The sequence below is a fragment of the Parasteatoda tepidariorum genome, chromosome 4 (genome assembly GCF_982258835.1).
Source record: "Parasteatoda tepidariorum strain Cologne lab strain chromosome 4, Ptep-v5.0, whole genome shotgun sequence".
NCBI classification, from domain to species: Eukaryota; Metazoa; Arthropoda; class Arachnida; order Araneae; family Theridiidae; genus Parasteatoda; species Parasteatoda tepidariorum.
The window spans coordinates 73,049,038-73,063,331 of record NC_141758.1 but is presented as its reverse complement, the minus strand read 5'-3'; the positions used below and the strand labels follow the sequence as shown (position 1 = coordinate 73,063,331).

The following is a 14,294-nucleotide window of genomic DNA, read 5'->3' as shown; positions in this document are numbered from 1 at the left end:
ATACATTCCATTAACATCTTATAATCAATTATAGTTTGCTAAAATAATTACTGACTAACAATCAATGATTTTATTCAACATCACTGTTTTTTATTTAAGAAATTACTTATGTCAGATGCATATTTTCATCAAATTGATTTAAATATTGGAAAAGGCATTCGGAAATGAAATGCCCTTCCAAACTTATTGAATATATATCGATATAAAAGCCTTCAGAATATATATCTCCCACAGCGCAATAGAGTATATTCTGAATTCTACAATATATATCTATATCGAACTCAGCTGTCATGACGGACGGTCCACCATTACTCACGTCACGTGTCACTAACACAGGACCTGACGTCACGTGCACCCTTCTCTAAATGCTGTTTCTCTCAGTGGTTCTCTTGAGTAATAGCGTCAGGTTAAAACTAGGATGCAATAGCCATTCACAATCTCTGTCGCATTCGACAATCTCTTGAAGATGTTTCGATTATAATTAAGAATTAATATGTCATCCCAACTTTATACAACAAACTTTTTAGATTGTCGTTTTTACTCTTTTTATGTCTTAAAAAATATGATCATGCTATATGGAGTAATTATCATTAATGAAACTTAACATTCTCCAGCCAATTATTAGCGTTTATTAATTATAATTCAAAATGTTCATAAGATTATAACTATTACAACTATATTAAATGCTTATAAGACTATAAGATTATAACCATATTAAATCTTTATAAGACTATTAATTAAAATTCAAAATTTTTATTGAACTCCGACCCATATACGGAGATAAAAGTTAAATTATTACATTAAAAAATTTCTCTAAAAACTAAAATTACAGTTAAATTTTGCCAAATGCCAATGGTGGGGATCAGTTAAAAGTGGATTTGACAATTAAAAACATGTTTTAAAGTCAATGAAATCTAATAGCGCCGATGTGAATGTCGAGAATTAAATGATTATAATAATAAGGAAACAAGAGATAAAAAAATCTCTAAACTAAAATCAATGAAAGCTAAAAGTCCTAAGTGTAAATGTCTAAAAGTAAAAGTTTGACTAGAAGTCGATGAAGTCTAAAATCAAAAGTAGATAAAATTTCAAAATGTAAGACTAAAAGTTGATTAGTATAAATTAACGATGACATGTTCTATTGTTGGTTCATGACTGGGGTCAGTTGAGCTGGGGCTAAAATTCAAAATGTTTATAAGAGATTTGATAAGGATTTGTTATGCTTTTTGTGAGTATACATGAATCAGAATAAAATTACAATGAAAATTACAATTTTCTTTTCATGTTATAAGGGGATATTCCCGTAGACTCCTGATAGAGTAATTATTAATCAGAATAAAATTACAATGAAATAGCCAGTTACAACTCTGTATTATTGGAAATAGTCTTCTGAATACGTTTGAACTATGTCTAATAATTAACGAGTCATCATAAATTTCTGAAACAAACTTAGAATATTTTCTTTTCATGTGATAAGGGGATAATCCCGTAGACTCCTGATAGAGTAATTATTAATAATGAATCCCATAATTTTTCTAAGAATAATTAGTGTTTATTAATATTAACTAAAGTTTTTTATAAAAGTTTTACTGTTCTAATTGTTCTATTGTCTGTATAAGATGAAAATTAGGATAAAATAGCGATTCGTAATCTCTGTCGCACTGGTTAATCTCTTAAAGATGTTTGGATTATAATTAAAAATTAATAGGCTATTGTTATTATTATAAATAAACATTTTACATCATTATCGTTTTATGTTATAGGGAGATAACCACATAGATTCTAAATGGTAAAACTATCAATTAATGAATTAAAAAAATATACTTCAGGTTGATAAGTGCGATAGAATAGCCCTAAGGTTGAAAAAAACACACACAGTTTTAACAGTTAAATCAAGCAGTTTTAACACCGATACTTGGAAATAAATATTTTACGGTGGTCTCTCGAAAGACATATATACCGGAGAAAATTACGTGATAGAGGTAAATTTTGACTATGAGTTGACCGCGTGCAATTATATCACGCCAAGTGATGCTAAATGCATTTTATCTTTATTTTATTAGGAAGAACTACAAAAAGGAAGTTTTGCTTACTAGATGCTGATAAAGTGATGGGAGACATTGGGCTTCTTAAGAAAAGGTATTTATCTACATCCGTTTATCATGGTAAACTCAATTTGTATACTTACAGTAAAATTAGATTTTGGACCTGACGTCCAATAATAAAGTATTACTCCTTTGAAAAGTGCCAAGCATCCTCCTCTGAGTAATTGGTAAAAATTTGCACTACCTCACCTGTCTGGGTTTAGTAGGAAGAAGGATGAAAGGAAGATACTCAAATATTGCTATAGAAAAAATTGAAGTATTGTTTTTAAATTATTCGAATAGGATCAAGCTGGAAATGGTATTACAAACTCTCTATGTTTTAAGGATCAAATATCATAATCAGTCGAAAATAAGATATGTTTATTCAGTGAAAGTACGCTTTTGTGTTGTTAGTTTTTAACTTAAAATATTAACTTAAGAGCATATTTGAGGTCACCCTCCTGATCGTGAAAATTTCAAAATTAGATTAAAAGTTATTCAGGATGTTTCACAAATTTTTTTGGACACTGTAAATATTTATTTGTGCAAACCATGCAGTGTTAGAGTTACTTTTAAAACTAGTAGGCTTCGCCCCTCTGTTTGCTGATTCTCCCCAACCACAGAAGATATCTATGCAATCCTATATGATTTACTTTGTGAACCATGCTCGCTACTAAGTTAAACCTATTTGAAATATGTTCTAGTGTAGAATCGTAAGACTTTAAATAAAATATTAAAAACTTTTGAACTAATCCCTCGAAAAAAAAAATTTGAAACTTTTTGTCAATAATAAAATATTGAAATAAATTTTTTCACATGGAATTTATAAATGACATGCAGTAAAAAAATATTTTTGTCAACATCCAGTGTACTCCCAAGACAAATTTTTTTCTTTTGACCAGAAGTGATTGGCATAAAATCTACGTATTTGTGTCATTGAACTGATGTCCCTTTTTGCAACATCAACAGTTAAATCATGTATCACACCACTTCGCCTATGCGTTCCATGTCTTGTATGATTGTCACCTGCGTTTTCTTCTCTTCAAGCACGCTCTTTTCAATCATATTTAAAAACGTTACAACACGATTTATACTCATTGTTCAATGAATAAAAACAATGAAAGATATTATTTTTAAGGCATCAGTATAATTAAAAAATGAATACAGAACTTTTTGTTTGTTGATCTGTATTCGCTTTTAACCTTTGAAAACCTCCCAACTTATAGCTCAGCTTGTTTCAGCTTTTCGTTGTTCAAGCGAGAAAGGAATTTTTATTCTGAAATTTGTTATGCTTTCATGCTTATGATAGTTCTCACGCTTGATATTTCAAATCTTTGCTGCCAATTCAAAAAGGAAATGAGGATTTTCTTTATCGCTGTGTGTTTGAAATGTATGGGAAATGTTTTCAAAATATGACAAATTATTGATGAGAAAAATCGGGATTAAAAAAATCAAAATCTGTTCGATTAATGGAAAGTATTGACAAGAGTTTAAATCATTTTCATCGCATTCATTTAAATCACATCATTTAAAACACTTCCAAGCATCATTAAGCAATCAAACTTGTTTTGATGTTTTTAACTCCTTCACATCTGCTTTGACTGTTGTAGAATGCGGCATTAAAAACATCAATATCATTTGTTTGACTGATATAGCCTAAAGGTGATCCTAGTTAATGGCTTTCATTTACTCTTTGTTAATTCTCCTAGTCAACAAACTTCACTGCTTTGAATCTGATCGATTACTTTTTATTTAAATTTTTATGTTTTGACTTGCAGCTTACTGACGTCACTCAGTTCAAATAATCTTATTTGTTGTTTGCTTGTTTCTTATGACACTTCGGCAAGCCAAGCACACCAGCCATTGACTTTTTTTGTGAATTAAGTAAGGAAAGTGCGTCTTTGGTTTGACAAGAGGGCATCACAGGAATGTAAGTACATCTTGGTGCAGAAGCCCACCGAAAGATGGCAGTACCACTCATTTGTGAGGCCATTTCTTCAATTTAGACGTAGATCTGAAGGAGAATAATTTTTTCTACGGATCCCTGTACCCGTGGTGCTGCTTAGTGAATAACCACAGGAATTTCGATTACGCAGATTTTGCGAGATCGCATGTACTCAGTGGGTCAAGTAGCGAGTCCTGGTCATTTCGGACTGGAGTCCGGGTCCCTAACCACTGGGATAGCACCGCCCTTGCAATATTATAGTTCTAGATATTGAAAAACCACTAAAACCCGACCTCGAATAATTTTTGTTCATTTATAAATTGAATCCTTGTCAAATATTAAACTGAATTTGATAACAGAATTGGAATTTAAGAGTATTTAATGATTCGAACTTTCCAACCACTTTGTGATTAATCATTCCTTAATAAATGACTCAAACTAAAAACAACCCTAAAACAACAAAACACAAATCCATCTTCTCTCAAAATACAAACAAAACCGATCTTGGCACGGAAGCAATTAACGTCGCCAAAGACACCCAATGCTGGAGTAAAAGAAACAATTAGTTTTAAAGAGAGAGTCCATCATATAGCTCTCGGGGCTTAATTCAACTCCAATTTACTTTAGAAAGGAGAGGGGTGGCACCGCGGTAACAGGGGCGCCCGCAGTAGAATTGGCCATAGAAGAGAAAACTTCCAGCGGCCTGGGGCGCCTATACAACCGAACTCTCACAATTGAGAACTTCTCTTAAGTTTCTTAAAGAGTTGGGTGTGGGGTGGCGTGGGGGTGGAAGATTGGAAGAAATCGATTCAACTTCCTCGATCTCATGAGAATTGTTAGGACACCGTTGCAGCTGCCGGTCCTATATCGTCCGCAAGCTCTGGTCCGCATTGATCGGTCAAGTCTTCTCCATCCCAGTGGAATTCATTTGTCACTGGGACCGCGGAAGTTTGGGATGACGGGATGTGGGGTGCGTGGGCGTGCAGGGGTCCAAGAGCTCAGCTGCTCTTCCGTGGAGGTGTGCAATTACAGATTTGGGTTTTAGGGTAGAATGTGGAAAAGGAGAGATATTTTTCCGACGTTGTATCTAAGATGGTAGAGTGCTTCTTTTCTTTTTTGTTCATTTTTTATAGTATCTCTTTTTTGTTGTTGTAGACTATACATTTAAGTCCCTTGGAATAAAAATAATTTGTTATGAGTTAGGTGATTTAGAAAACTACTTTGTTTTATCACGAAAGAAAAGTAAGAAATTTAAAAGAAAATTACAACTTTATTTTTTAATTGAATACGGAAATTTTTTAATTATGAAGTATGAAAATGAGAATTGTAGAAATAGTTTAGACAACTACACTTGTTTGGTTTAAGAACATTGCTTTATTTTAACCCAATTTTCATTTACGTTTATGCATAATTAAAGAACTAAGTAGATCAAGGTTCTAATTAACTTTTGACTAAATTAGCTTTTAAGTTCATTAGCAAATAAAAATAAATAAAAATTATGCCTTGCTCTTGTTTTTTTGTGTGCAGGTGCCTAATTGAAAGAATCTATAAGTCTCAACTCGGTTTAAGGTACTTTAAAAAGTTGCAATTCGGAGAAATTGAAATATTTGATGATAAAAATATTTTAAATCTAATCTTTTGATTAACAGTAAAAATTTATTGCTACGATAATTACTACCCGAGTAAAAGGCATTTAGGAAAAAAAAACAGCTTTAGTGAAAATACACTTTTTACTTTATAAACGCATTTTCTGACGTTTCGATTTTTGGCAAGTTTTTGGTTGCGATTTACATTGTATCTTGAAGATAATTTGGGAATTTACTCTTTTTTATTAAAAATATAAATTATTGAAAAAAATATTTTAAAATAGTTTATGTGTTTTACATAAATTATAAATACTACAAGAATTATAATTTGCAACCTTGTTGAACATCTCGCAATAATTTTGGTTTATAATCAATTATTAACTATATTTTATTGTCTTGTGTCTAGTTTTGGTTCAGCAGTTACACTTACGTTTCTTTTTAATATTTAAGAAAAGTATTTTATTTATAAAATGATAAAGCAGCTTTTTTATAGAAAAAATCAGTGTTTCTTTTAACAAAATAATTAGTTTGAGAACACGATGAAACACGCAAGTAGTAAAAAGACTTAAAAGCAGTAATTTTTTAAAAAAAGAAGTTAGTTTCAATCTAGAATTTGTCTTGTTTTAACATTTTTAACTCCTTCTTTGTGATCGACTTCGATAATCATTTGTGCGATTTTGATAACATATCTTTTTCCTTATGTATTAGAAATTTTCATACTTATTGCGCTTTTTTTTAAATGATTTAATTTTTATACTTATTGTGCTTTATTTTTAAATGATTTAATTTTTGATTACTCCTTAATGGCAGGGATTATGGAACATCTATTAGTTACTTGGACACTATTTAACCCCTTAACGATCAGTTAATATTCAGGAAAACGGTCATAAAAGTGCCTATTTTTTGGCTTTTGTATTTGTATTTCGTATTTGATTAGTGCTGCAACTAATTTAAAATAAACTAACTACCTACAATTACCTTAAAAATATCCAGGTACTGTCATCAGGTGTGTAAAAGGAGAAATAAAATGTTTTTCAGGCAAAAGAAATGAATTAGTTTTATTCTTATTGGCACGTTACTACCGAACACTCCAGCCCGTCAATATCACGGGAGCGAGAAATAGCGGGCGAAATCTCACCCCATCATTTTCACGGGAGCGAGAAGGAAGGGGTTAAGTGATTTGTTATCTTAGCTAAAAACTTTTCTAATAAAAAATTATACCTTTCATACACAAAACAAATAATAAAAATTAAATCATTAAAGTAACTCAAGAAAATTTATTTTAATCCATAAACTGTATTTTTTTTCTTTGTTAAGGTTTAAGTGTTTTCCTTGAAATTGTTTGAATTTTAAGTACGTATTTTAAATTTCAAATAATTGAATGACATACTTAAAAGTCAAACTAATTTACATTGAAAAGAAAACAGCATAAAGAAAAAATATTTAAGTATTTCTTCTTTGAGTGTTAAAAAATTGAATTTTAGGTATGCATTGGAATATTGAAAAGTATTGAAATGTATGCTTGAAAAGTAGAAAAATTGCAATTAAGGTTAAAAATGCGATTGCAATTAAGGAAGAAATACTTAAAATTAACAGAATTAAAAGAATTAAAGCATCATTAAAATTTTTATTTTGAAATAATAGTTTTTGGAATAAATATTATTAAAAGAAAACTAATTAGACATCCAGCAAAACCTTTTTTTTTAATCGAGATTTACATTTTTTCGAGATTTAAATCATTACAGCGACTTTTGGCATAAATATTATTAAAAGAAAACTAATTAGACTTCTAGCATAATGTTTTTTTATTATCGTGATTTAGATTGAAACAGTGGCTTTTGGTATAAATATTAAACGCAAAACTTTTTTTTGAAATTTTGGTTACTGTTACTCATAAATTAGACATAAAAATTGGAGAGTAAAAATAGTATTAAACGAAAACTAATTAGACTTTTAGCATAACTCATATAACTTCTAGTCCTAGTATTTAATTAAAGATTTTTAATTTTCTTAAAATTTCGATTCGATGAATATATTGAAAATTTCTAACGTATACTTAATGCTAGGTGCTAAGAAATCTTATTTCCCAACAAATTGTTCTCATTTTCCCCCATATTCAACATTTTTTCCCAAAATTTTTCATTATTGTCATTTCTAATATTTTGAGTTGTCATTCAATATTGTTCATTCCATATTTTATCAAGTTTTATTTTGAAGCAATTTTTTTCTCATTCTTTTCAAACTATACTCCACATTTATCAAACATTATATTCTCATCAACATTGTTCATTATCATTTAACATTGCTTATTTAATGTTTTTATCAAGATTTACATTGGAACAGCGGCTTTTGGCATAAATATTATAAAGTGCAAGCTAATTTATTGAAATTTTGGCTATTATAAATTAGGGATAAAATTTTGAAAGAAAAAAAATCTTTTCCTTCTTTTTTTGACAAATATATTTTGAATTATCTAATATATATAATTCTCTCACGTGGCTCCCAAATTTTGGCTGTATTTCTTTTCCGCTGGTGGCAACGTTTGCTTTGTTTTGCTTACGTTACTATTTCTCTTACACGGCGAATCGACCAATGATTGCCGCTAAAAATGTCACATGCCAAGTCTAGCTGAGATGGCTCAACATATAGCACTTTTAAGAACGGAAACTGAAATAACCAGAGAGCACCAGCTGCGGCAATCTCATACTATTAAGCTAGGCAGAAGTGAGTAGTCTTTGTCGATAGATCTCTATTTTAGTATTTTGTCGAAAGCGCTTTTTTTACGAATTTATATACTACGAATTTATTTGACGATTTTTGAATTATATTACGAATTATACTATAGCACATTTCTAATGGGTTTAACGAATTACATGTCATTTATTTGAATTCAAATTTATTTTAATGACTTAGTATTTACTAAAAAGATGTAATTTTTTTTAAAAAAAGTTTTTATATGGATTTGAATGATTGTTTTGAATTTTTAGAATTTTGTGCATTTGCAATGAACATAAGTTAGCAGCGAGCGAAGCGAGCTTGGTTTGCGAAGCAAACCATATAAGATTGCGTAGCAATTTTCGAGGGTTGGCGAGCATTAGCGAGCAGGGGGCGCAGCCCACTAGTTATTAAATATTGCTTTTTCAACGTTATTAAGATTTACATTGAAACAGCGGCTTTTGGCATAAATATTATTAAACACAAACTAATTTTTTGAAATTTTAATTATTGTTACTCTCAAATTAACCATAAGAGAAAATTGTGTGAGAAAAAAAAAATCTTTCTTTTTCTCGATGAATATATTGGAAATGAATCTCTGGGCTGGGTTTGCACGCTAGGTGCTAAGAAATCTTATTTTCAAACATTAATTCCTTTCATTGTTTCTCCATAACCTTACAGTCGGATGAAAAATTTTTAATCCCTTCACCTCACGAAAAGAGAGAGCGAAATTTAATCGAAATCGATGGATGAAAATTTTCTCCCTTCAGGAGCTTCAGCAGTAGAACCTCTCAACTCTACTTCACTCGAAACAACAATGTCGGATCAGATCAGGTGTTGACGTTCACAGGACAGAGGCAATTCGAAGAAAAAGAACTCCCTCATTAATCAGTCCTAAGAGAGAGAAAGCTTGCAAGAAAAGTGCTATTGCAAACTATGCGAGGAAGGTTATAAAACAAATAATAAAGAACTAAAACTGGAAAATCTTTTTCTCCGAGAAAAATTCGATGGGAATAAAAACAATCGGTTATTTCGTGATTAATTTTTCCACTTTGAGTGTGGGTAATTTTGTTCTAGGGGAAGAGATATGGGTATGTAAGGGCGCATGTATGCAGGTGCTCTGATTCTCGGCAAAAATTCGACACTCAGTGCTTGGTATAAAACCGTGTCTTTCATATATTGAAAATCCATATATTAGCGTGTACTAGTACAGGTTGTGAGTATAGGTTTTGGATCTTTTTCGTTCTAAATGTACATTCGAGTAAAGTAAACTTTCGATATTCGGTATAAAATATCGGAATTTCAGGAACTCATATAGTTTTTGATTTATGGTTAAACAAAGGACGAGGAAAAAAAAAGTTTTAAATTGTATTCACGAGCGTTTAATTTCGAAAGAGTATCTTTGGAGATATGCATAAATATATTTTGTTGAATTGTTTTAAATTTCAAACGTAAGTTCTTCAAGAATTTATTACATGCAGTTCAATATATGTGATAAGTATTGGCAGATAGGTTACAAAAAAAAGTTTTTTTTTATAGTTTAATTTCGAAATAAATATGTCCTTAAAAAGAACTAATAAATCTACATCTAATTAAAAATATTTAAAAAAACAATCCGATTTTTTTTATCTTTAAAGAAGATAATTAGAAATAGTTTCAGGTTAAGTTCTTTTTCATAGACTTAATTTGTTTGTTTTTTCTTTTGTGAAATTGCATCTTTTTTTTCTTTCTCAACGCATGTTTTAGGGACTTGTTCTATTATTTAAAACATATTGCTTTTAATTCTCTTTAAAATGGTAAAAAAAGTATATCTGTATTTAAATTATAACGCGAGATTAGAACTTCAACATTAGGTAAAAGTTTTGAAAACCTTTTTTCCATGAACATTTTTTTCACATAACGAAAAATTTAAAATTATGTATTTAATGAACTAAAACTAAATACTCTATGCAGTTCTGTAGCATTCGTAATTAGTTTTGATATACAGAGCGTCCAAAAGATCTTAGAAAAATTCACATCTTGCAAAGAAAATAAACATGTGTTTATCATCACTGATAAAAAAAATTTCAGATATCTCGCATGATGTTTACCTTTTCTAATATACGAGTAGTTTGTAATAACTGATATAAAATCTGAAAACCGTTTTTTTAACTCGGTTTTCAGATTTGAGATATTGACAAAACGGTGTTTGAGACATTGACTAAAGTTAGTTTTAATAGAGCACCTTGTTTGATTTTCTTTTACCATCAGGTTTTTTTTCTTCCATTTTATGCAACGTCATATACACCGAAGAGCCATTACATTATGACCACCCTCCATCTATAACAATGGGCTCGCCCAAGTTTTCATGGTTTCTCGCCCAGGAACAATGTTTTCATGGGCACATTAGGACCCATAATCCTCATAGAACAATCTCTCACGTCTGTAAGCTACTTGAACTATAGTTGCAGACCAGGTTCACCCATTCATGGCAACAGTTTTTCCTGCGGGGGATGGTGTTTACCAACAGGATAATGCACCATGTCATAGGGGTCGACTGCTGCTGCTGTTGCTGTTGTTAATTTACGTCGCACTAGAGCTGCACAATGGGCTATTGGCGACGGTCTGGGAAACATCCCGGAGGATGATCCGAAGACATGCCATCACAATTTTGATCCTCTGCGGAGGGGATGACCCCCGCTTCGGTAGCCTGACGACCTGCACGCGAAGTCGAGCACTTTACTAGAACACTTTAACGAGGACCAATACCGCACACCCTCGGTCCCTACGCAGGCTGATCCAAGTGGTCACCCACCCGCACACTGACCGCAGCCAGTGATGGTTGACTTCGGTAATCTGCTGGGAACCGTGTCTTAACGATCAGTCCACTGCGGGACGTCATAGGGGTCGAATCGTCATGGATTGGTTCGAGGAACATTCCAGTGGCTTTCAAGTCATGTCTTGGACCCCAAATTCACCTGACCATAATCCAATAGAGCATTTGTGGTCCTACTTGGAAAATCAAATTCGTGCTGCCACGCTACTCCCTCGCAATGTGAGGGAATTGCAGGACAAGTTGGTGAGCGCTTGGTACCAGATACCTCAGAATACCTATCAGCACCTTGTGGAATCAATGCCACGGCGGGTGCTAGCAGTTTTGAGGGCTAAAGGTGGTCCTACTTGTTATTAGCAGGGTGGTCATAATGTAATGGCTCTTCAGTGTAATACTTTCATTGAATGTAAAAATAATCAAGGTTAGCTTCAAACATAAATTAATTACAATTCCTACAAAGTATCCAAGAGTTTTTTTCAGTTTCAAAAAAAAAAAAAAAAATTCCACCTGATCTTGTTGCGTACTCAATAACGAACATTCCTATGAAATTTATAGTTTATGAAGTAAAACAAGAAAAATCTGTTTCATCCTTCAGCAACGAATCAGACCCTGACTATGAATGACCCTGACTTACACGAGACCATTTGCTGACGAAAGTTTAAGCTGTTCGGCTCACGCATAAGGAATTTGTTTGCAACGGGTACAACCACTACACGTTTTTTTACAGACACACACTTTACAATAAGAAACACTATTTGATACGGTGCGAAAGCTCAAAGTCTATGACAAGCTGCAGGGTGGAACACAACTTTAAAGTACTTAGGCTCATCAAAAACACTAATAACCACTCACTGAAAGCATTATTACACAATTAAAACAAATTTTGTATCAGTGCCATTGGATATACTACCCTCCAGATACAAACAAATGAAACAAAGTCTATTTTCCTTAAGGGGAGAACCCCACCCTGAATATTTCAAAAATTCGAAAAAAATTTTATTGCATTTTTCGAATCTTTGTACCCTTCCTAATGTCTGTCTAAAACAGTGATTATCAAACTTATTTCTTTTACCACCCCCTTTGAAAATCAATTATTCTTCAGCGCCCCCCATTTTTTATACACCCCTAAAACTTAAAAACCACAATTACATTACTTTAATTAATTTAGTTATACAGTAGAGAACCGATTATCCGGAACGATCGGGACCATCGCGATTCCGGTACTATTTTTTTACTAATTATTGTACTAATTTATTAGAACGAAACTATTTTTGTTGAATATCTTTCTTATTAATATAAGATAAAATTCTCATCATAAGATAATTAAAGTTTTATATTTCAACTAGTAAATAATACTACTAACAATAATAACTTATTTAACTACGGAAAATAAATTAATATCATTTCGTATTATAGATAAATATGGGTAATTTTTCATAGAATTTTAGTTTATAATTTAGAACTGGTTCAAATAAAAACCGTCGCCTAAGCCAGCGTTTTTATTATTTGTAATATTTAATATTTATAATATATAGAAATAGCAAACGATGTTTACAATAAGTGAACTGTTTAGGCTTACTATACTATTTGACACTGGACGGTAATGGGTTAATTGTAAAAAAAATATCTAACACAACTTTTTGAACAATAATTATATACGTATTTCCATCTTATATAAAAGTGATGATTCTTACATCAGTAATTTATTATAAAATGCTAGGAAAATGCTGTAAAATGCCCTTATGTTAAAAGCAAGAAAGAAAGTAAAGAAAACTTCAATTTATGTTTGTTTACGTAAGTATAATATTTTAAAACTCTGCATGGTAGTTTTTTTCCTAATGTTTAAATAATTTCTGGTGCAATGTAATTAAGGTAAAATTGCTATAATTTTTTAACTATCATCGATCATGTTCTTTAATCTATCCGAAGAAACTTGTTACAACTTGATTGCGTACGGTGTGCGGGCTATCCAACGAAATCTATGTTAAGTATTTTAAGTTTTTATAACATCATACAGGGTAGAAATATAAACTAATTATTCGTTATTGTGTAGTAGGTGGGTTTTAATTTTAGTGAAATTTAAAATACTATATAAAGTAAATGAAATTAAAAATAATACAGCGCCCCCTAACCCACATCAACGCCCCCCATTTTTTCAGGGCCCCTTAACGCCCCCCTCTAGGTTTCAAACGCCCCCAAGGGGGCGCTATCGCCCACTTTGAGAAAGACTGGTCTAAAACGATTTCTCGGTACCTAACTTCGTTTGGAAGTTATACCGGAAAACAGAGAGTCGTCGCTAAGCTGGTAGGAAGGCCGGTTCGCCCGGATTAGGAGGGGCAACATTCTTTCTGAGTCTCATCCATTCTGTTGACTGTATATAGAAACTTATTGTAGGCATTTCATTTATCGATCATTATATATATGAAATAATTTACTAAATTGAACATAAGTCAAAACTTTAAACGCGTTTTTCTCAAAACGCTGCTTTTTGACCTGGCCTAACGTTTTTCTCATGATTTATACAACGAAATAAGCTGTTTTTTTATTTTAAATTACGTAAAAATATATTCTTTAGAAAGTAGAATAGAATTTTTTTGATATTTTAATATTTCGATTTTATATCAGTATTTTAATGAATATTTTTTTAATGAAAAACTTAACTTTTTTTTAAGTTGCCGCCATTTTGGTAATTTTGCGAATATCAAAAAACCGCTATGCTACTTTTTAGATAATGTCTTTATGTTTCAGAAAATCTCAACAAAATCGTTTTCCTATGTTTCAGGACTTCTAAATCCATGAGGCCAGTGACGTGCTACTTTTTGATGACCAGCCACACACGGAACTGCCACCAATTTAATTTTCATTATTTTGTAAAAGAAAAAAATTTAAAATAGACTTACATTGTAGCTAAATAAAATTAAAAAACAAGGAGTCTCTGCATTGTCTCTATTACTTAAAAAAAATTCAAAATAAACGTTAATATGTTACCATCTCAAGGTGGGGTCCCCCCTTAAAAGCCGAGACAAACATGGCTGTAAATAATATATCTGTGGCGATTGAAAAGTTAGCACCCTTTTCTCATGAGAATTCAAACTGAGTGCACAAAGTACTAATACCTTAACTACAAGTAAAACAGTTTAGATAGAAAGCAT

At 31.6% G+C, this 14,294-nt stretch overlaps 1 long non-coding RNA gene across 1 annotated transcript in view; it reads left to right on the top strand.

Annotated features, from left to right (window-relative positions):
- The window catches only part of LOC147811057 (uncharacterized), a 37,190-nt gene extending 23,117 nt beyond the window's left edge, over positions 1-14,073 (top strand). The window contains exons 2-3 of the long non-coding RNA XR_015433138.1: positions 2,064-2,139; positions 13,925-14,073. This is a non-coding gene — a long non-coding RNA (uncharacterized LOC147811057). The remainder of the gene's footprint in view (positions 1-2,063; positions 2,140-13,924) is intronic.
- Positions 14,074-14,294: the final 221 nt, after the last annotated feature.